This window comes from Salvelinus sp. IW2-2015, linkage group LG35 (assembly GCF_002910315.2).
Source record: "Salvelinus sp. IW2-2015 linkage group LG35, ASM291031v2, whole genome shotgun sequence".
NCBI lineage: Eukaryota > Metazoa > Chordata > Actinopteri > Salmoniformes > Salmonidae > Salvelinus > Salvelinus sp. IW2-2015.
In genome coordinates this window covers 18396784-18420148 of record NC_036874.1, presented here as the reverse complement: position 1 = coordinate 18420148, position 23365 = coordinate 18396784, and the positions used below count along the sequence as shown (strand labels likewise).

The window sequence follows — 23365 nt, the reverse complement described above, 5'->3', positions numbered from 1 at the left end:
GCCGTTTGGAGCAGTGTGCCTCTTTCTCTCTTTCTCACACACACACACACACACTCTCTCTCTCTCTCTCTCCTTCTGACACTGCCGCTACATGCGTCAGACCGGAGTCTGTTCACTTCCAAGCAAGTCTGACTAAAGGGTGGAACAGTACTCTTTTGACTTAGTTTCTGGACTAACTAAGTTTTCTCTGTTTCCTCACGCGCTCAAAGGCATCAAGAAGAGAGTGAAGAAGCAATAAGAGAGAATAAGAAGATTTATTCATACTTTTTGTGATTGGATTGAAAAGCACTTGGCAGACGGTTTTAGCCACTGGACCCTTTCACAGACTGAGAAGTGAGGTCATCCTGTAATTCATTCTCCCTTGGCGGAGTGGCTCCAGCTTTGCTGTTAGTRGAACTTTGAAGGGACAAACCCACACACACACACACACACAGAGCAACAATGGTGGCCGGAATGGTGATGCCCTTGGTGGACTTGAGGGCCATCTACGAGCTCCTGTTTCGRGATGGCGTCATGGTGGCCAAGAAGGACAAGCGGCCCCAGACCAAGCACCCAGAGATCCCCAGCGTGGGAAACCTGCAGGTAATCCGCGCCATGGGCTCCCTCAAGTCCAGGGGCTACTTGAGGGAGACGTTCGCCTGGAGGCACTTCTATTGGTACCTGACCAACGAGGGCATTGTTTACCTYCGTGACTACCTCCGTCTGCCTGCTGAGATAGTCCCCTCTTCCCTGCAAAGGGTTCGCCGTCCAACAGCCACCTTGGCCGTTGCCCAAAGGGCAGCGCGTGGGGTCCAGTCAGTGGACGGCCCCACGTCTTATGTCCCCAAACCTGGCAGGGAAGAGAGTCAGGAGGCGATGGCTGAGCGCCAGGTCTACCGACACAGGAGGCTGGACGCAGCCGAGGAGGAAGGCCCCGCTGACCGAACGCCAAGGTTCAGAGGTCGCCCCATGGCCACCGAGCCGGTCAGACCAAGAGCACCATGGGAATCTGAGGCCCAGGCCCAGCKTCCCTTGAGGAAGGCACGGGGCTTCCACACTGAGGCTTCAATGATGGAGGAAAGCCAGGGGAAGAGGGCATCCACGGTTACCTTCTCTCAGACCACTGAGGCTAGTAGCAGGAAAGCAGTGGTGTCCTCCCAGGAGAAGATCATCACTAAGGTCCATGCAGAAAGGCCCCAGGTGGTTGCGGTTCAGGAATCACAGGTCAGCATCAAGTCAGTCTCCTCCAAAACAGCCCTCCCATTAGCTGTTACTGCAGTATCTAGTGCTGCAGTAGCTGGGGCTGCAGCAGTGAAGGTCTCAGCTGAATCCTCTTTCAATAAAGCAGGTAAAGAGAAGCCCAAGAAAGCTGCAGCAGTGACCGTCCCTGAGGAGACCCCCAAAGTCTCTGCTGAACCTGTCCCCAGTAAGCCAGCCATCTCAGCACCCCTGCCCCCTACTAAAGAGGTTAAGGAGGAGAAAAAAACAGAAGTGAAGGTAATTCCAGAACCCAAGAAAGCATCAGAAATGACTGTCCCCCAAGAGACCCCGAAACTCTCAGCCGAACCCACCAAATCATTCAAAGTTGACATCACTGCTCACTTACCAGTGGTCAATGCCAATGGRGGTGTTGTCACTGAAAAGGTTATTGAAAAGGTTATCGAAACTAAGAAAGTGATGATTGAAGATGGCTCCAAATCAAAGAAGAAAAAAGCAACAGCGAAGGCTGTGATTGCTGAACCACCTGTCACAAAGGTGTCCCCAGACAAAGGACTGAAGACCCCAGACGAAGAGACACAGGAGCCTGCCAAACCCCCACCAGCTATTACATCATCAATAAAGCCCAAGGGATCAAAATCCACACAAGAAACTAAGGCTGAGGTTCGAAGAGAAACTAAGGCTGAGGTTCGAAGAGAAACTAAGGCTGAGGTTCAAAGAGAAACTAAGGCTGAGGTTCGAAGAGAAACTAAGGCTGAGGTTCGAAGAGAAACTAAAGCTGAGGTTCAAAAATCAAATGAGGCTGATCGTCAGACCTCCAAACCAGCAGTGGAACAGAGCAACACGAAATCTGTAGTGTTACAAGATGCACCCCATCCCGTTGCAGCCCCTCCAGCTGAGCCTCCAATCACTGTCCAAGTGCAGGAGAAGGCTGAGACGACCAATAAAGTGACCTCAGGCTCATCTGGAAAAATATCCCACAGGTCAGAGATGAGTGTCACTAAAGTGGAAATGGTGACAGTGCCGAAGACCATAAAGATGGCGATGACACAGGAAGCCCTCAGACCTGTGGAGATGACCTTTACACTGCCACTGCAACCACCACAACCTGCCATAGTGCCGGAGGCTAAAGCCCCTATAGAAACAGCTGTGGTTGATTCATCAAAGGCAAAAAAAGCTAAAAAGAAAAAGCATGTTTCTTCCCCAGACCGTGAGACCACAAAACCATTATCCCCACCTGCAGCTGAAACATTATCACCAACAGAGGTGTCGCTGACCAGGGCCACCGTTACGGTTGACCTCCGAAACACCCCCGGGGCAAAAGTAATGGACTGCTCTCCAAAGATGCCTCCGGAAAGAATGTGGTCTGAGGAAACCAGCGTAGCAGCAGCTGTGCAGGCTGGGTCCCCTGCTTTAGACAAAGGAGAGGCGGAGCCTGCCCAGCTCTCTGCTGAAAAAATCAAACGGGAGGACACYAAACCAAAAACCTCCTCTGCGAGGGAAGCACCCGTTGCAGCCGAAGAGACAGCGTCAGCCAGAGCCAAGGCACGGGCCAGCCTCCACACTGAGCAGGGGGAGCTTCCCAGAGTTGTTGCACAACACTCAGCCGCTTTAGCAGCAGCACAGAGCACAGAGGAGGAGAAGGAGAAAAGTCTATCTGTTCCTCCCAAGGCCTTGGAGAAGGACAACAAACCCCCACAGATCCCTGCTACCACTGCAGCCACCGCCCCTCTGCCAGCACAGCCTCACCTGGAGGACACCTGTGACCAGCCTGTAGACGAGGCCAACATGAGGAAGAAGATAGTAGTGGTGGAGGAGGTGATTGAGGTGCAGCACATAAATAGCCCACAGGCAGTGGCTGGAGGAGAGGTTCCTCCTCCTGTTGTACCTGAGATAACAGGGCAAGAACTGGACTTTGATGTCCTGCACGCACTGGCCATCGAACGGGCTCTCCTGGCCGGGGGAGCGGTGGTCGAGTCCGCCCAGAGCACCATCTCCGACGATGACTGGGACCACTCTCTGGACGTACCCGAGGAAAAGACCTTCCCCAACTTCATAGAAGGTTTGAGACAAGTTCTTGTTTCCCCCTATTTACTTCCTGTCCTGTGTGTTTATTGTGTGATGTCACTGTTGCTGAGGTTTCCTCCCTTGTATGTACTGTGGGAAATCWTAGGTGGGCGTTGTGGTGATGGCACTACCATGTCTTTTACCATGTGCTATTATGTTCTAGTTGCATAGTGGTATAAACAGTTTTTAGGTTATTATACTTGTTGGTTTATGCATCTTTCCCTTCAGACAATATCCTTTGAAGTTCAAATGATGGTATTAGTTTGGTCAGCAAAAAATCTGTATTATAGTCCCAGGCCTTAGTTTCAGTGTTTGATTTATATTCTGTTATAGAGCCGGTTGCTCTCTAGGAATAGTTTCAGTGAGATGATGAATGAGTACAAACCAACTACGATGAAGCTGTGATTTAGGCATCTATGAGAGAGCATGCCTCTATAGTAGTTCACACCCTAATGTGTATTCATATCCTATCTGTTTCACTGGCAGGGAAGATAACACAATCCTATACATACTATGAAGTCAAAAATGTGATAGATGTTCATGCATAGCAGCAAATTGTGTGGAAAGCATGTGGAAACGTGTATTTTTGTTGTACAAACAGCAGTGCCACCTGACTTTGAGTTTAGACTTAAGCAATGCAGACTTAAGCAATGCACACTCACTGTCTCCCTGCCAGAAATGATTCAGACCTGCAGTAATTTCTGTGGTGTGGCTATGTGCAACGCCTAGCTGACTCCCCTCCTGTCTTTTCTCTGTGGAGATGACCTGCGTTATAAAGTGAAGAAGAGAATGAATGAGAGAAGGGGGTGTGGTGCTTTAGAGAATCTCTCTCTCGCTCTCTCTGTGTTTTTTTTTTGTTGTCAGGAAGGTTGTGTTCTTGGCACTGTGATTTTTGAACGGTGGTCTCCAGTTCCTGGTTTCCCCTCTCGGGTGTGATAATAGTATGCCTTTGTGTGCGTTATCGAACAACAGGCTAGCGATAGGGGGGCTTGTGAACAGTATGTTATTATACCTGCTGGCAGCTCCCTGCTCTCCACCCCAGATTGGCTCACGGAAAGGGCTGGAATGTGCGTAAAAATGTTGCCAATGCTATCCCATGTTGACTTTGACTGAACGAAAAGTATAAATCTCTGTTTCTCTGCTGTTGTTGGTTGTTATTAAAGCGAGATGCACGTTGGCGACAATTTGGTTTGGAGATTTATGGATTGTGGGTGTTGAGATATATTACCAGGGTGTTAATGTGTATATACTGTGGAATATAACCCTCGCACAGAGTGGCGAGAGAGCAGTACACATGGGCGTTGTCTGTACTGTTGTGTGAGCGACAGAACAGACAGGAAATTGGAATAGTTTGCTCACACCATAGCTGTACTCTTCTGGGTGTGTGTGTTCTCGGTTCCGCACGTCACACTGCTTCTGCAGGTCTGGAGTGAATTAGCAGCGTTGCTCACATGACAGGCAGCGGTCYAGCTGTGTTCGTCATCAGGAGAACGACTCCACTTTCAGCGATTTAAAGTTAGTGTGTGTGAACAGATCACCTGGTCAACAGCGTTTAGAGCGTTTGAGATATGGATCGAATAACAAATCTGGAGGTAAAATCTTCTTCATAATGTCCAGTGGCATATTGTTATACTGTATGTCATGGCATTACATTCCTTTTTGTCTTGGSATCAGTGTGAAATGTAAAGACATAAGGTTCCTTGGTCTTTATGTGAATATCATGGGATTAAAAAATGCTGTATAACTGATCTGGCAGGGAAGCCCATCATGCTTCAGAGTGCCATCCTAACCGCAGATAATACCAGTGTTTGCTAACTCACTGCTGCCACCTACAGCGGATGATCCATAATAGCCATGTGTACGCACTCATTAACCCAGAAATACCACTGTAAAAGCGTAGTGTCTTTCTCTGGGCAATTATTTAAAATTAATTTTGGAATGTCATGTGACCAATCATGTAGTTTGTCAATCATACCGTAAGATACGTTGGAAACAGTATCTATGTGAAGGAATACATCTGGCAGGGATTGATAATGACTTCAAATGGAGATGTTTAGCAGACACCACATTTGGTATGAGGGTGTCTCTTCATGTCTGAAGATCCTAGAGCGTCTAGTATTCACGGTATGCAATCTGATTATATAGCTGTCGGATTTAGTAATACCCTCAGATACACTACGCCTACTTTTATCCTGCTGCTGTKACACTGTCTGAGACTCTCAGGACACATTCAACCCTTTCTTCGACTTCTGTCAATGTGGCTATTTTTATTTGAAAAGGCAAGTCAGTTAAGAACAAACTCTTATTCARARGGACCGCCCTATGGGACTCCCAATCACGGCCGGTTATGATACGGCCTGGAATCGAACCAGGGTCTGTAGTGAAGCCTCTAGCACTGAGATGCAGTGCCTTAGACCGCTGCGCCACCCGGGAGCTGGCTCAGAGTGACTGGGAGATCTACTGCCTCCATTAAAACAGTTAACTCACTGTAATGTAAACTATGGATCAAACACATAGATCAATAGAATATGTTCATGTGTGGAAATCAAAACAGGGATCTTTTAGATCTGGCATTGACATGTCCGTATCTTGTCGCGTTAAAGCTCTTTATACATCAGGCCAAGCCAACAGTGACTCTTGATCTGGGAAATCCCAGGAAAATACTTAAGCTGTGTCTGTGACATTTGCAATCGTGTGTGATGAATGAATACGACTGCATTGTTCAAACAAAAGCTACAGTGTTTATGATAAGTGGGGCTGCCTGCTGGCGCCATTCAAAAATCTGCCCGCACGTGGGGCACAACAGGCCGTTACCCCAACCSCAACTCATATTTCTGACAGGCCATGTTGTTTTCCTAGGCTTCTCTCTACTCGGTTCACGGCATTGTTGTATGTCATCCTGAGAGTTGCTGTAATATATGACATTACCAGCAACTCTCAGGATTCTCCTCTGTCCCTTCTCATACTAATGGCTCACGATTGTGGTGTGGCGAATGTGAGTGTGTGAGCCGAACCTTCCGCGAGTGAAAAAACATGGGGGTCGAGCTCTGTTAGCCGTCACGCTATCAGTAGCCTGCGGTGTGACATCGCAGCGATGAGCATATTGAGTACAGTGTAAGGCTGTACATCTGGGCTTTGCTGTTGTGCTCAAAACAAGGTCGGGTAGCACAGCTGCTCCTATGTCTTTCCGCTGACACCACCAGGCATGTCTCCTGGGCTGGGATGGCACCTGTGTGTTTACAGGCCGGCTGATGAGGAAAACACGCMTTGCTCCGTATTTCTGAAATATCTCTCATTTCGTTATGTACTTTGTCTGCTTGCGCAGAATTGTGATTCGCGTCACAGGCTTGACGTCACACGGGTCTGATTCAATTGTAGGAACGTTTATCAAACAGTGAAACAATTTAGATAACGGTATAGTGTATCGCGGCAGCGTCTAAAGGTTGTGTAATGTAGTCCTCTCACAGGAGRCTGCTGGGTGTTGTCTTCCAGCGTAGGCAGGCAGAGTGGTTGCCTGTTGGAGCAGAGCTYGCTCACATGGAGGAAAAAGGCGGCTGGGACAACCAGCGTTAATTATAGTTTGTAATACAATGTAATGAGTGCAGCCTGGCTGCCTCCATCTAACCGTTAACTCACTGTAGTCTAAACTATGGAACAAACACACAAATCAATAGCATATGTTCCTATAATGAGTGCTAGGCCAAGATGAGCTGGCGTTAGGTATTTCCCACGGTACATATTAGATTTTGGTCCTTGGTCGACGACATACGTTAGAAGCTACAGTGCCTTCAGAAAGTATTCACACCCCTTGACATTTTCCACATTTTGATGTTACAGCCTGAATTTAAAATGGATTCAATTGAGATGGTTTGTCACTGGCCTAGACACAATATCCCATCATGTCAAAGTGGAATTATGTTTTTAGAAATGTTTACAAATGAATCCAAAATGAAAACCTGGAATGTCTTGAGTCAACGAGTATTCAATCCCTTTGTTATGGCAAGCCTAAATAAGTTTAGGAGTAAAAATGTGCTCAACAAGTCACATTGTAAGTTGCATGTTTAACATGATTTTTGAAGGACTACCTCGTCTTTGTACCCCACACATACAATTATCTCTAAGGTCCCTCAGTCGAGCAGTGGATTTCKAACATAGATTCAACCATAAAGACCAGAGAGGTTTTCTAATGGCTCGCAAAGAAGGACACCTATTGGTTGATGTGTAATTTTTTTTTTTGCAGACATTGAATATCCCTTTGAGCATGGTGAAGTTACTAATAACACTTTGGATGGTGTATCAATACACCCAGTCACTACAAAGATACAGACGTCCTTCTTAACTCAGTTGTCGGAGAGGAAGGAAACCACTCAGGGATTTTACCATAAGGACAATGGTGACTTTAAAACAGTTAGAGTTTAATGGCTGTGATAGGAAACTGAGAATGGATCAACAACATTGTAGTTACTCCATAATACTAACCTAAATTACAGAAGGAAGCCTGTATAGAATTTTTTTTATTCCAAAACATSCATTCTGTTTGCAATAGTCACTAAAGTAAAACTGCAAAAAATCATGCAAAGAATTAAACTTTTGTCCTGAATACAAAGCGTTATGTTTGGGGCAAATCCAACACAACACATCACTGAGTACCACTCTTCATATGTTCAAGCATGGGTGGTGGCTGCATCATGTTATGGMTATGCTTGTCATCGGCAAGGAATATGGAGTTTTTAGGATAAAAACAAATGAAATAGAGCTAAGCACAGGAAAATCCTAGAGGAAAACCTGGTTTTGTCTGCTTTCCAACAGACACTGGGAGACAAATTCACATTTCATTAGGACAATAACCTAAAACACAAGGCCAAATCTACACTGGAGTTGCTTACCAAGACAACATTGAATGTTCCTGAGTGGCGTAGTCACAGTTTTGACTTAAATCGMCTTGAAAATCTATGGCAAGACTTGAAAATGGCTGTCTAGCAATGATCAACAACCAACTTGACAGAGCTTGAAGATTTTTTWAAATAATAATGTGCAAATATTGTACAATCCAGGTGTGCAAGGCTCTTAGAGACTTACCCAGAAAGACTCACAGCTGTAATCGCTGCCAAAGGTGAGTCTAACATGTATTGACTCAGGGGTGTGAATACTTATGTAAATGAGATATATCTGTATTTCATATTCAATATATTTTCAAAAATATATTAAAACATCTTTTTACTTTGTCATTATGGAGTGTTGTGTGTAGATGGGTGAGAAATCAATGTTGAATTCAGGCTGTAACACAACAAAATGTTAAATACTGTACGTGAAGAGGTATGAATAATTCCCGAAGGCACTGTATGTGGCTCAGGTATGACGATCCTCCCCTGGGTGTTGAGAGGAGGGAAGGGAATGGATTCTAAAAAGTAAATGTTGATTTTGTGACGTGTACACACACATGCACACATGCACGCTCACACATACAAACTCACTCCCACAACACCCACCCATATACAAAATATTTCCGGGCTTCTCTACTCTTTTCAACGGTCTCAGAAACATTTGACCTTCAACACGAACCTCCCAAATTGTAACAGTATGTTTTTCAGCAGCTACCCGCCTGACGTTCTCTGAGTCTAGATGGAYCATTAACTAGAGCAGAGAGGGACTCCATGGTCTAGAGAGAATTAGCTGAGCTTTCTTCACTAGATATATATATTTCACTAGATATATTGGTCCCGTGTGGCTCAGTTGGTAGAGCATGGCGCTTGCAACGCCAGGGTTGTGGGTTCATTCCCCACGGGGGGACCAGGATGAATATGTATGAACTTTCCAATTTGTAAGTCGCTCTGGATAAGAGCGTCTGCTAAATAACGTAAATGTAAATATATAGAACATGTACATATACATATACATATATACTGTATATAGAACATATACATGGGGCCCCTTTATGGCTTGGTCGAAAATGGATGTGGACTTATGGTCAGTTAAATGAACAATTATGTGTTTTTCAGTGTTGTGCCTTTCTTGGACATTGTTCTTGTATTTGTTATGTCCAGTCTTTCTGTTTAAAAAAATCCTTTATCAAAAATATCCTTTATAAAAAATGTCATTACAAAAGGTTTAAGGGAGATGGCAAAGATGGCACTATTTCTCAGTTCTTCAATGTTCAAAGCCTTATTAGGCACTTTTTTTGTTTGTTGCCTTTTTAGGCACTAACTCCTCATCACTCCAGAAATGTGAGTGACGTGTGTATGGATACCACAAGGGTGAACTACAGGGGTGAACTATCTCTCTGTTGACGTATAGAAATGCCAACAGGAAGTCATGTCTTTGGACTACTCTGAGCCTCCAAGGGGTGTCGTAATATAGCTCTACTTCAGAAATGACTGCGCCTCGTTTATTGGTTAATTTGATGGGAATATTCCATGTCAATGTTACCAGGAACTGTGTTTGGGCCATATATAATCCTTTAAACAGACAAAATATTGAAATCTTCCATCTCTGTAACTGATTTTCAGTTTCACAGAGCTCCAAATGACGAYGCCTAGTTAACATTGAACACATAATAKTGATTATAGAAAGGCCCCTTTCARCCTCAAACATAGGGGACCAAAGAAAAACTGTCTCAGAAAGTAGGTGTGGTATTGTTGCGAATGGAACATACATTGTCAGTACCGTAATTCACAATGCCACAAGCACACTTAGATACATAGCCACCAATTTAAAAAAAAAATGCTATATTTAGCTAAGGTTATACATTGCAGSGGTCCCCAAAGCAACAGGGGATCATTAGTTCGAGAGGCTTGGAGATTAGGTCACGCCAATCTATCTCTCACTAAACAGGAGTGTGTTCACTGGCATTTAGACAGTTCAGTTTGACATTCCAAAGCAGTGACAAAGAAGACCACCAAGCCAGCCTGAGCCAGATTAGTTCCAGTTCTGGATATGAGAAATCAGGTGTATGTTAGAGTACATTGTAATTGACACGGTGCTTCATTGAGAACCACTTGTCCTGCTTCTACACCTGCATTGCTTCTACACCTGCATTGCTTGCTGTTTGGGGTTTTAGGCTGGGTTTCTGTACAGCACTTTGAGATATCAGCTGATGTAAGAAGGGCTATATAAATACATTTGATTTGATTTGATTTGATCCTGCTTCACCTGTTGATTTTTCACTTGTGTCTTCATGTCACATAGATGACAGGCTTTTGGCAGAAAGCTCAACTGACCGTAGTGGTATTAGATGATGGCTATATAGTAGGCTATTTGATGACAGTATTAGCTGATGGATTTACTTCATGTGTGCAGGTACAGTATGTGCTCAGGCAAATTGTATACGTCGTCAGATTCCTCTTAAATGGGTCAGGTCCCTTTCCTGGCCTGGCTGAAACCTGTGACATAATCTCACTGAATAAAGATCTCATCTGAGAAGGGAAGTAGCCTGGCGTCGTAGCTACTGCGGCAAACAAAATGGCCGCCAGGGTGGTTCCATCAGCTTCTAAACTGTGATGGTGTGATCATCTGTCCCTGTCTGGTATTTATAGCCCCACAGTAAGCTTCAATACCGTCCCTTGCCTCCCCCTCCCCTCCTTCCCCCTCCACYTCCCTGCCCCGCCCGGCCCTGTCGGCAGCAGTCACGGGGCTGTCAAAATTAAGAAGGTGGAGAAACGGGGCAGCGGAGAGCAAACAAACAGGAGTCCTCCTCTTTCCCCTCATTCCCGCTGATTCGGCTCTCTCTGTTCCTCCTACTTCCTCTWCCTCTCTCTTTTCCTGACAACATAGATGAAGATCATACCTGGTAGGTCAACCGACTGGGGTGACTGTTGTTGTGGTCAATGTTCCATCCGTCTCTCTGTCGGCTGTCCGTCGGTGTGTTTTTGGCAAACGCGGTGTGTGAAATGTTGTTGTGTTGCTGAGAGGGGGGAGGAGGGGGAGGGGAAACGCACATCCGTACTACACACAGACGCACATTCACCACACACACACACACACACTCACGGCCGCTTAACCGCAACCTTCAGCTACCGAAGTAGGGATTCTATTCCATATTTAAACCTGTTGTTGGCACTATGGCAGACTTGAATTGCGAATCATGTCTGCTGACTGTTTAAAAAAAAAAATGTAAATGCCACTCGGAGGGGACTGTCCAGTCCTCTGAGTTGGACAGACGTGCGTCCAGAAAAAGAGTGTTGTGACTGGCTAGAAGGATAGTGTTGCTCCTTTTGAAACTCCTCTGTGTCTGTTTGGGCTATTTGTGAATACTGAATAGCTGAATTAAAAAAATACAAATAAAGACTACACCTGTTCTCGTGTCTTGCACAAGCCTTGCTCAAGCCACCAGTGTCGCCAGGCCATTTGGGATTGTTGTTGTTGTATGTCAGCAAGTTAACTGGTAGTCTATCTGTTTCTCTCATAGAGATTTAGAAGGCATATGATTATGCCTTATGATATTTGACCACCCTTTAAATTGTCTGCGCTTAGTTCACTCTTATTCTCGAAGGACATTTTTTTTGCAAGATAGAGGTGATACTGTACATGGGGCATGTGTGAAGGCGTAATTGATGGGCTGGTATGGTAAACATGCCGTTGTTAGATGTTGAAATCACAGTGAGACCTTTACCCTGGTATGACTGGCCTTACTTTGATTATCGTTCTTCCTTCGGGCTGGGCTTTCTCCTTTTGGAATCGCTCCGTGACAGGGACCTTTTCAGATAACACTTCCCGACCAGCCAGTCCCTGACCTAACAAAGGGATTTGCATCACCTGCTTCCTTGCGATATACTGTAGAACTAAATCCTTGTTCAGTTGAACTACGATGTACTGTATGTGTAGAGGTTGGAGAAGAGGGGGGGGGGGGGCATTCATTGGGGAACATATGGGAGCGATTAGGCTGCGGTGAGAGAGAGAAAAGGGGAACAAAATGAACATTGATACTCTAGGATGGAATGAGAGGGGGGGGGGGGGGGGGGGTTCAATTCAACGTGGTAAGAACACAATACTCTCAATGTAAACTTCCACCTACTGTTAACGTTTACTTCAATTCTAACCATATTATCAGATGGTTTCAAGAGGGACAATAGGATTTTGACATCATTTTACAGTGGTAGTTTTTTTTAAAACTGTTCCTTCATTTGAAGTCTATCTTGCCTTTTTCTSACTGCGTGTGTGTGTGTCTGTACGTTTAATGAACAGAGTCTAGTTAATTGCCCAGTGTGACTAGATACACCATAGTTTCGACAGCCCTTTGCGGTGAAAGCAGACACTGTAAACACAGAGAGTGCGCGCTGGTTATTACAGAACCTACACATACATTATAGGAACATACGAGAGAGAGAGAGAGTTGAGAGAGGAAGAAAAGAGAAAGAGAGAGAGAGTTGTAAACAGAGAGAAGCCTAGATGAGGGACAGAAGAAGTGTTGAGGGCGTAGCAGGCAGTGAGAGAAAGCTAGGGGTTTCACTGTGTTGGCCAGGAAAGGTTGAAACTGCCTGCCCTTATTTTTTAAACCACCCTCCCACCTCTCTTCTCCTCTGGCACACCCACACGGCCCCACTCCCCTCCCACTCCGTGCCCTGCCACCTGTCTGTCAGTGCTGCCAAAGTTGTCCTGGGCTTATCTCTGTCCTAATGCTGGCTGCGGCGAGCCCCCCAGGACCCATACTCCCCGCCCTGGTGGTTTTGGGGCACATAGTGACCCTGATCGCAGTCTGGCGATTGACGAGACTGAGGAGGCAAGGTAAGAGAAACTTCAGGAGATAGGGGAAAGGGCTTTTCAATCGCAATCTCCCACTAAGAAGACACACTAACCTTAAGTAAAMGAGAGTCAAAGTCATAGAGTAGCCGGCTGCACCATTCAGTAGGTCTCCTTTTTCCTCTACTTCTCTCTGTCACCAGTCCTCTCTCTTCCTACAGTAACTCTCTGTCTCTCTGTCGTTCTTGCTTTACTCTCTTCGGCCCTCTTGTGTTGGAAGTTAACCCTCTTAATGCTGGTTACTATCCTAGTCATGTTAGCAGTCGTGGCGTGTGGTAAGAGAGGCATTGGGGGGGCGTAGCTGATCTGTTAATATCACGCTAGTTGTTATTCTTTGGATCTGAATCAGTGTCCAAGGTTTGAAAGGTCATTACTTATATCACAAATCTATGAATTGCAAATCTATCAAGCCTCTCTGAATAAATAGCAGCTGCAGTATTTACAATGTTATATAATTATCACATTTTCATCTTGGCGATAGCACAGAACAGACCGTTTCTCCGTTAGATTCAGATTGAAATTAATATAAGGGTCATAAGTGCCTTCCAGTACTTCCAACATTGATTTGATTTGCTGTGATTGAAGTGGCTTACAACATGCTAATTTCAGCCTGCATGCTTACACCAGCTTCACCTTTATGAAAAGGTTGCATGAACGGGGGTCACTTTCATGCCTGACCTCTGTGGTCGGAGGGCATAACCCGTGGCAAGCCGTGAAGGTTGCGGGGTCTTTCCGTGCCGATAGCACGTCAGCAACCGGTACGTGATTGAAGTGACCTTACTGCAGCAGCAGCAAAGGGCTTAGCTCTCATTACACAGTAAGTGCATGGTAACACGGGAAGCCCATCACCTGCTATCGTGGTGCAGGTTTTCCTGTGACCCGTTAGACCCACCAGAGCCATTGTGACAAGTCACACCACTGAGAATGCTTGAGGCGCTCCGCCTGACCACCCCACCTCCACCCCAGCGAGACTTAGCTATGCTTATTGTTGTAAGGTGTGAACAATGTGTAAGCTCCCAAACCTGTTTCAGTCATGTATAAGGTTATGCCTGTCGGTGTCGGTGTCGGGCTGGTGTGTGTGTGTGTGTGTGTGCGTGCCCACCTGTGAGAGTTGAAAGTTGCCTTGTATCCTTTTAGGTGGGGTTAAGCACTGTTACTAGGGTCGTGGTTTAATTTACCTGTCAGGTTGGAGACAGGGCAGTGATGTCCCCACCCAACGGACAGACAGATAGCGTTACAGAGAGATGTAGACATCCATAGGTGGGCCAGCCATTCAACAGGAACACTTTGATGTCGTCAAGGTGCTAGCCTCAATCAACATCAGATCTGTGATGGGTAATGGCATATGGAATGACACAGACTGTAGGTTAAATGCATGAAGGGTTCTGTGTAACTAAATGTTAAATGTTGTTTACATGTCAGGCTGCTAGAATATGTAATTAGCTAGTAATTAGCTAGTAATTAGCTGTAATTAGCTAGTAATTAGCTAGAATAGCATCCACTACACCCAAAATGATAATGTTCTGTGAACCCTTCAGAGTTGGTAAAGGTCTAAGTAGCTGGGGGCTACTCTAAGTGATTGTTACTGAACAGGAAGAGCATCAATGTTGGGCTCCTATAGAGAAAAACAAATCCACAATAATATCATGACCTGGGATCTAGGTAGAATAACATCCACCATGTTATGTATGCTGTGAACACACACACACACACACACACACACACACACACACACACACACACACACACACACACACACACAACCACAACACACACACACCACACACACACACACACACCACACACACACACACACACACACACATATGCATGCATCAAGTGGAACACAGCAGAGAAACGTCATCAAGAGTTAAGTAGCTGGGGGAATGCAGCGGAGGAAGTAAAAGGGTTAAGTAGCTGGGGAATGCAGCGGGAGGAAGTAAAAGGGTAAGTAGCTGGGGAATGCAGCGGAGGAAGTAAAAGGGTTAGGTAGCTGGGGGAATGCAGCGGGAGGAAGTAAAATGGTTATGTAGCTGGGGGAATGCAGCGGGAGGAAGTAAAATGGTTATGTAGCTGTGGAATGCAGCGGGAGGAAGTAAAATGGTTATGTAGCTGGGGAATGCAGCGGGAGGAAGTAAAATGTTATGTAGCTGGGGGAATGCAGCGGGAGGAAGTAAAATGGTTATTAGCTGGGGAATGCAGCGGGAGGAAGTAAAATGGTATGTAGCTGGGGGAATGCAGCGGGAGGAAGTAAAAGGTATGTAGCTGGGGGAATGCAGCGGGAGGAAGTAAAATGGTTAGTAGCTGTGGGAATGCAGCGGGAGGAAGTAAAATGGTTATGTAGCTGTGGGAATGCAGCGGGAGGAAGTAAAATGGTTATGTAGCTGGGGAATGCAGCGGGAGGAAGTAAAAGGTGATGTAGCTGGGGGAATGCAGCGGGAGGAAGTAAAATGGGTTATGTAGCTGGGGAATGCAGCGGGGAGGAAGTAAAATGGTATATGTAGCTGGGGAATGCAGCGGGAGGAAGTAAAATGGTTATGTAGCTGGGGAATGCAGCGGGAGGGAAGTAAAAAGGTTAGTAGCTGGGGAATGCAGCGGGAGGAAGTAAAAAAGGTTATGTAGCTGGGGGAATGCAGCGGGAGGAAGTAAAGGTTATGTAGCTGGGAGGATGCAGCGGGAGGAAGTAAAGAGGTTAGTAGCTGGGGGAATGCAGCGGGAGGAAGTAAAAGGGTTAGTAGCTGGGGGAATGCAGCGGGAGGAAGTAAAAGGGTTAGGTAGCTGGGGAATGCACGGGAGGAAGTAAAAGGGTTAGGTAGCTGGGGAATGCAGCGGGAGGAAGTAAAAGGGTTAGGTAGCTGGGGAATGCAGCAGCGGAGGAAGTAAAAGGGTTAGGTAGCTGGGGGAATGCAGCGGGAGGAAGAGTAAAAGGGTTAGGTAGCTGGGGGAATGCAGCGGGAGGAAGTAAAAGGGTTAGGTAGCTGGGGGAATGCAGGCGGGAGGAAGTAAAAGGGTTAGTAGCTGGGGGAATGCAGCGGGAGGAAGTAAAAGGTTAGGTAGCTGGGGAATGCAAGCGGGAGGAAGTAAAAGGGTTAAGGTAGCTGGGGAGGCAGCGGGAGGAAGTAAAAGGGTTAGGTAGCTGGGGGAATGCAACGGGAGGAAGTAAAAGGTTAGGTAGCTGGGGAATGCACGGGAGGAAGTAAAAGGGTTAGGTAGCTGGGGGAATGCAGCGGGAGAAGTAAAAGGTTAGGTAGCTGGGGGAATGCAGCGGGAGGAAGTAAAAGGGTTAGGTAGCTGGGGGAATGCACGGGAGGAAGTAAAAGGGTTAGGTAGCTGGGGAATGCAACGGGAGGAAGTAAAAGGTTAGGTAGCTGGGGAATGCAGCGGGAGGAAGTAAAAGGGTTAGGTAGCTGGGGGAATGCAGCGGGAGGAAGTAAAAGGGTTAGGTAGCTGGGGAATGCAGCGGGAGGAAGTTAAAAGGTTAGTAGCTGGGGGAATGCAGCGGGAGGAAGTAAAAGGGTTAGTAAGCTGGGGGAATGCAGCGGGAGGAAGTAAAAAGGGTAGGTAGCTGGGGGAATGCAGCGGGAGGAAGTAAAAGGGTTAGGTAGCTGGGGAATGCAGCGGGAGGAAGTAAAATGGTTATGAGCTGGGGAATGCAGCGGGAGAAGTAAAAGGGTTAGGTAGCTGGGGGAATGCAGCGGGAGGAAGTAAAAGGGTTAGTAGCTGGGGGAATGCAACGGGAGAAGTAAAAGGGTTTAGGTAAGCTGGGGGAATACAGCGGGAGGAAGTAAAAGGGTTAGGTAGCTGGGGGAATGCAGTGGGAGGAAGTAAAATGGTTAAGTAGCTGGGGGAATGCAGCGGGAGGAAGTCTCATCAGAGTCAGTCAAAGGGTTAAGTAGATGGGGGTACTCTTGGTGATTGATGCTCTTCCTGTGCAGTGACAGTGACCAGGTGGTATCAAGGGTATCTGGTCTCCAACTGTCCTCTGTCACTGGAAGCGGCCTGCATGATGACAGGTCTGTCCCCCAACCCCACTCAATGCCTCTTAGGTGGATCCCATCCTTAATATACAGAGAAATGATGAGAGTAGTGAGGATCACATACCTTTATCCACGGTTTATTGGCTATATATCACAAACCCAAGAGGAGGCMTATTGCTATTAAACTGGTTACCYACGTAAAACTAAACATTTTGTCATACCTGTGGTATACGGTCTGATATYCCATGGCTTTCAGCCAATCAGAATTCATGGCTCAAACCACCCAGTTTATAATAGCAGGTATATTATACAGTGGCCAATTCCCCTGCTTCTGTATTGGAGAGGTAGTTTGGCTCTGTTGTACTGGGTCACATTCATTTGGCACCAAATGGACTGAAACAGGTAATGAATACGATCCCACTGGAACGGGAAGAGGCTATCATTTGCTGACCTGACCTAGTTCAAGTTTAATTTTAAAGTTTAAAGTACAGTGAAATGCCCAACCTGCAAGCTCCACCTAACAGTGCAGCAATCAACATAAAAACATCACAACCAATAATAAATAATAATAATAAATGTATCTGAACAAATATATATATACTCTATAGTGTATAGTAAAGAAAACATGAGAAATTAGAAATAAGAGAGGAAGCTATATACAGGGTCAGTGTCATTGTAAGTGGGCGTGGCTAAGTAAAACCAAAAAAACTATTTCTTTCACGTACAAGGTGCATCACCTTTCGTTCTCTCTCTGAACTTTAACCTTTCCATTTGTGTTTTTTTACCATCGCCCCAGGCAACCATACCTAYCKWAWRRRTRCRTKYGGYGMRKWMSKAAWWWTTWKAKRMMTMMTRSWMGYAYMTRRWKCRTTTTTTTGAAGGATTTTTCTTTCRTTCTACACCTATTATGCATAGTGTGTATCTAGTAGGTGTGTGATATTCAGAGGCTGGTTAGTTTTGAGAGGGTGTTTCCCAGACGGTTGATGGAACGTTTGATGTGTTTTGCATAATTGGTACATACTGACTTCATCTGTCTAGTTCTCAGGCAGAACATGTTTTACAGGTGGTTCACAGTTTAATCCAGGCTTACGGCAATCCTTTCTCATGTAGAATGATATAGAGATTGCAAATACAACAAAGATCATCCAATCCAATCAACTGTTAATGGTCACAAACATGTGTTTAGCAGATGTTCTTGTGGCTGWAGCGAAATGCTTGTGTCTCTAGCTCCAACAGTYCAGTAATATCTAACAAGCAATATCTAACAATTTCACAACAATACACACAATACACAGAAATCTAAAGTAAAGGAATGGAATTAAGAATATATACATTTTGGGACGGGCAACATCAGAGCTGCATAGACTAAGATGCAGTAGAATAGAATATAATACAGTATATACATATGAGATGAGTAATGCAAAATCGGTAAACATTATTGAAGGGACTAGTGTTCCATTATTAAAGTGGCCAGTTATTTCAAGTCTATGTATATAGGGCAGCAGCCTCTAATGTGCTAGTGATGGCTATTTAACAGTCTGATGYCCTTGAGATAGAAGCTGTTTTTCAGTCTCTCGGTCCCAGCTTTGATGCACCTGTACTGACCTCCCTTCTGGATGATAGCYGGGTGAACAGGCAGTGGCTCGGGTGGTTGTTGTCCTTGATAATTCTTTTGGCATTCCTGTGACATCGGGTGCTGTAGGTGTCCTGGAGAGCAGGTAGTTTGCCCCCGTTGATGCGTTGGGCACCCTCTGGAGAGCCCTGCGGTTGTGGGTGGTGCAGTTGCCGTACCAGGCGGTGACACAGCACGACAGGATGTCTTCAATTGTGCGTCTGTAAAAGCTTGATGGTTTTAGGTGCCAAGCCAACTTTCTTCATCCTRCTGAGTTTGAAGAGGCGCTGTTCTTCACCACACTGTCTGTGTGGGTGGACCATTTCAGTTTGTCAGTGATGTGTATGCCGAGGAACTTGAAGCTTTCCACCTTCTCCACTGCGGTCCCGTCGATGTGGATACGGGGTGCTCCCTCTGCTTTTTCCACGATCAGCTCCTTTTGTTTTGTTGACATTGAGTGAGAGGTTATTTTCCTGTCACCACACACCCAGGGCTCTCACCTCCTCCCTGTAGGCTGTCTCGTCATTGTTGGTAATCAGGCCTACTACTGTTGTCACTGCAAACTTGATGATTGAGTTGGAGGCGTGCGTGGCCATGCAGCCATGGGTGAACAGGGAGTACAGGAGGGGGCTGAGCATGCACCCTTGTGGGGCCCCAGTGTTGAGGATCAGCGAAGTGGAGGTGTTGTTTCCTACCTTCACCACCTGGGGGTGGCCCGTCAGGAAGTCCAGGACCCAGTTGCACAGGGCGGGTTTCAGACCCAGGGCCTCAAGCTTAATGATGGAGGGTACTATGGTGTTGAATGCTGAGCTATAGTCAATGAACAGCATTCTTACATATGTATTCCTTTTGTCCAGATGGGCTAGGGCAGTGTGCAGTGCGATGGCGATTGCATCATCTGTGGATCTATTGGGGCGGTAGGCAAATTGAAGTGGGTCTAGGGTGTCAGGTAAGGTAGAGGTGATATGATCCTAGTTTCTCAAAGCACTTCATGATGACAGAAGTTGAGTGCTACGGGGTGATAGTCATTTAGTTCAGTTACCTTTGCTTTCTTGGGTACAGGAACAATYGTGGACATCTTGAAGCAATTGGGGACAGCAGACTGGGATAGGGAGAGATTAAATATGTCCGTAAACACACCAACCAGCTGGTCTGCACATGCTCTGAGCTGGCAGCCTTGCGAGGGTTAACARGCTTAAATGTCTTACTCACCTCGCCCACGGAGGAGAGCCCACAGTACTTGGTAGCAGGCCGTGTCGGTGGCACTGTGTTATCCTCAAAGCGGGCGATGAAGGTGTTTAGCTTATCCGGGAGCAAGACGTCGGTGTCTGCGACGTGGCTGGTTTTCCCTTTGTAGTCCGTGATTGTCTGTAGACCCTGCCACATACGTCTCGTGTCTGAGCCGTTGAATTGCAACTCCACTTTGTCTCTCTACTAACGTTTTGCCTGTTTGATTGCCTTATGGAGGGAATGCCATGGTTAAATGCGATTGTTTGCCCTTTCAGTTTGCGCGAATGCTGCCATCTATCCACGATTTCTGGTTAGGGTAGGTTTTAATAGCCACAGTGGGTACAACATCTGCTATASACTTCCTGTTAAACTCAGTCATCGTATCAGTGTATTCGTCAATGTTATTCTCGGAGGCTACCCGGAACATATCCCAGTCCGTGTGATCAAAACAATCTTGAAACGTGGATTCCGATTGGTCAGACCAGCGTTGAATAGTCCTTAGCACGGGTACTATCTGTTTGAGTTCCTGCATATAGGAAGGGAGGAGCAAAATGGAGTCATGATCAGATTTGCCGAAGGGAGGGCGGGGGAGGGCCTTGTAGTCATCCCGGAAGTTGGAGCAGTGGTCGAGTGTTTTAGCAGCGTGAGTACGGCTGTCAGTATGTTGATAGAACTTCGGCAGCGGTTTCCTGAAATTTTCTTTGTTAAAATCCCCAGCTACAATAAATGCCGCATCAGGATATGTGGTTTCCAGTTTGCATAAAGTCCAGTCAAGTTCTTTGAGGGCCGTCGTGGTATCGGCTTGAGGGGGAATATACACGGCTGTGACTATAACCGAAGAGAATTCTCTTGGGAGGTAATAAGATCGGCATTTGACTATGAGGTATTCTAGGTCAGGTGAACAAAAGAACTTGAGTTCCTGTATGTTATCACAATCACACCTTGAGTAGTTAATCATGAAACATYCACCCCCGCCTTTCTTCTTCCCAGAGAGATATTTATTCCTGTCTGAGCGATGAACTGAGAAGCCAACTGGCTGTACGGACTTAGACAGTATATCCCGAGAGAGCCATGTTTCCGTGAAACAGAGTATGTACCAATCCCTGATGTCTCTCTGGAAGGAAATCCTCGCGCTGAGCTCGTCAACTTTATTATCCAGAGACTGAACATTAGCGAGTAATATACTCGGAAGCGGTGGGTGGTGTGCGGGCCTCCTGAGTCGGACTAAAAGTCCTCTCTAGTTCTTTCCAGCTGTATGTAATAACACAAAAACAATTTTGGGCTAATAATGTAAGAAATAACACATAAAAAACTAAATACTGAAAAGTTGCCTAGGAACTAGAAGCACGGGTGCCCTACCTGTCGGCGCCATCTGCCCTATCTGTCACTCTACTTTTACAGTAACTCAAGAGTTGCTACATTTTCATTAGAATTGATKTTTTCTTACATTTGTACACACAGAAATCATTCTCTGTTGTCCAAGAGATGACACAAACACTCATAATTCTGTAGTAGGCTGATGCTGTAGAAGGACTGGGGTGAGTGGCTTGGTACTGAGTCTCTGGTGTGGAGGAAAGCTCCACAGTTGTTTCCTGGAAACAATCACAACTCCCACACCTACTCTGGAGGCTGCTACCGACATTCCGGCCAGGAGGGAGGGAGGGAGTGACTCAATTTGATTCACTTGTGTGCTTCTTATCATTCCAGGAACCATGAGTGTGTACGAAATAACACATATCCCCCTAACACAAACKCTCTGCCTGTAAAGCTGTGTTGCTGTGGTACGGTAATTCATAACAGAAAGTTCCAGAAATTCAAGATAAACAGTGGACAACAGGGGGCACATGGGGAGCAGAGTTATAAATCAGACATGTAGTTTGGTTCAGATTGTTGACTTTGGATGCTGTGCAGTGTCCTCTGAGAGCAGGGGAGAGGGCAGAGCATTTGACCCTGCCAAAAACACAGAGGAACAACGTACAGACCTCATGTGGACCTCATGAGTGCCAGTCATTGAGGCTGTATTTATGAGTTGCTCTGGGACCATGGAAACACATCCGGTCCTAGGCTGAGAGTTTATTTATACCTCACTGCCCTCATCAGGGGATTTCTCAACAGCACACCCTAGTTAGTATACATAAGCATCATTCTGTTTATCCCGAGAAGTTCTTTCTAAGTMATATTTAATCTAGGAGAAGTATCTCCCATTATCTGCGAAGCCCTAAAACCCTTATCAAAGCTATGGGACTGCCCACTAAAGAATACTGGTTACCCCCAGTGGACAATCTCCTGTTGAAAGCTGAAAGACCTAAACACACAAGACAACTGTTCACCTGCAACAAGGTGCAAGATCCCATACAAGATTATGCAAGCGGTTCATAGMACTCCTATTATATGTTATAAATTAAAGCAGAATTATCTGACACCTGTTGTAAGTATAAGAAGGAAAAAGGCCCTRATGGCCATCTTWTTTGGATTTTTGGGGAAAATGTCAAAACGYAGCTGTGGAGCATGTTCATATGTCCTATAAGAATGGACCCATGGCTATTTGGACTAGGTGTCGTCGGGAATAGGCCCTCACTTACCTTAGCACAGCTCAATCTTCTTCAAAAATGACTCTTTGTGGTCTGCAAATACATTTTCCTTAACCGGATGAAAGACTAGCCACCAACAATAAATCAGTGGTACTGTGAGATCTTTAAAGTGTGAAAATGAGTGCTATATTTAGGAATAAGGAAGGTGATTTCTATACAATATGGGACCCCTTTTGACTATCGCTTCCCCCTAATCTTCCCAGATACCTGAAGACGTGTCAATATAAAACTTCTATGAATTTATTGGTCAACTGGACCCGGTCTTTCTTGTATAAAATAAATATCTTGTTGTATAGGCCTCTATACTCTTTTATGGGAATTTTACACACTACAGCTACACATTTTGCGARAGTCAAGTTATTTTATGGTATGTAAGGAAAATACAAAATAATAGTGTTAATGCAATTAATGAGGAAAACAATATTAAAGTCATAAAAATTAAGAGCAGAGAACTGAAAGGGAATGTATAAATCGTATTGCTTTTGTGTGTTTTTGTTTTGGTGTTTGTTGGTTATGTTTTATGTTACCTTGTTTCATTTTGGAATTAAAATATATGTACAATTTGTTTACGATGTTGACCTGAAATAAGGAAAATTATATAATAACAAAAATATATATATATTTGAAGAGTACTGGTTACATTGAATGTTCATGGCCATTGAAGAGTACAGGTTTGTTGTCCTCAAACAACATAAAAGCTTATACTGTGAAAAAAACTACAGTTTGCAACATTTCATGATACAGAAATGGAAGCTTCCATTTACAACATACAGTGCCTTCAGAAAGTATTCAAACCCATTGACTTATTCAACATTTTGTTGTGTTACAGCTTGAATTTTTCCCCTCTAACCCATCTACACACAATACCCCATAATGACAAAGTAAAAAAATGTTTTTAGACATTTTTACAGATGTATTGAAAATGAAACACAGAAATATCTKATTTACATAAGTAT

General features: G+C 45.4%; 1 pseudogene; it reads left to right on the top strand.

Moving 5' to 3' along the window:
* The first annotated feature begins 109 nt into the window (after positions 1-109).
* Positions 110-23365, top strand: part of LOC111958770 (plectin-like) — a 93738-nt pseudogene continuing 70482 nt past the window's right edge.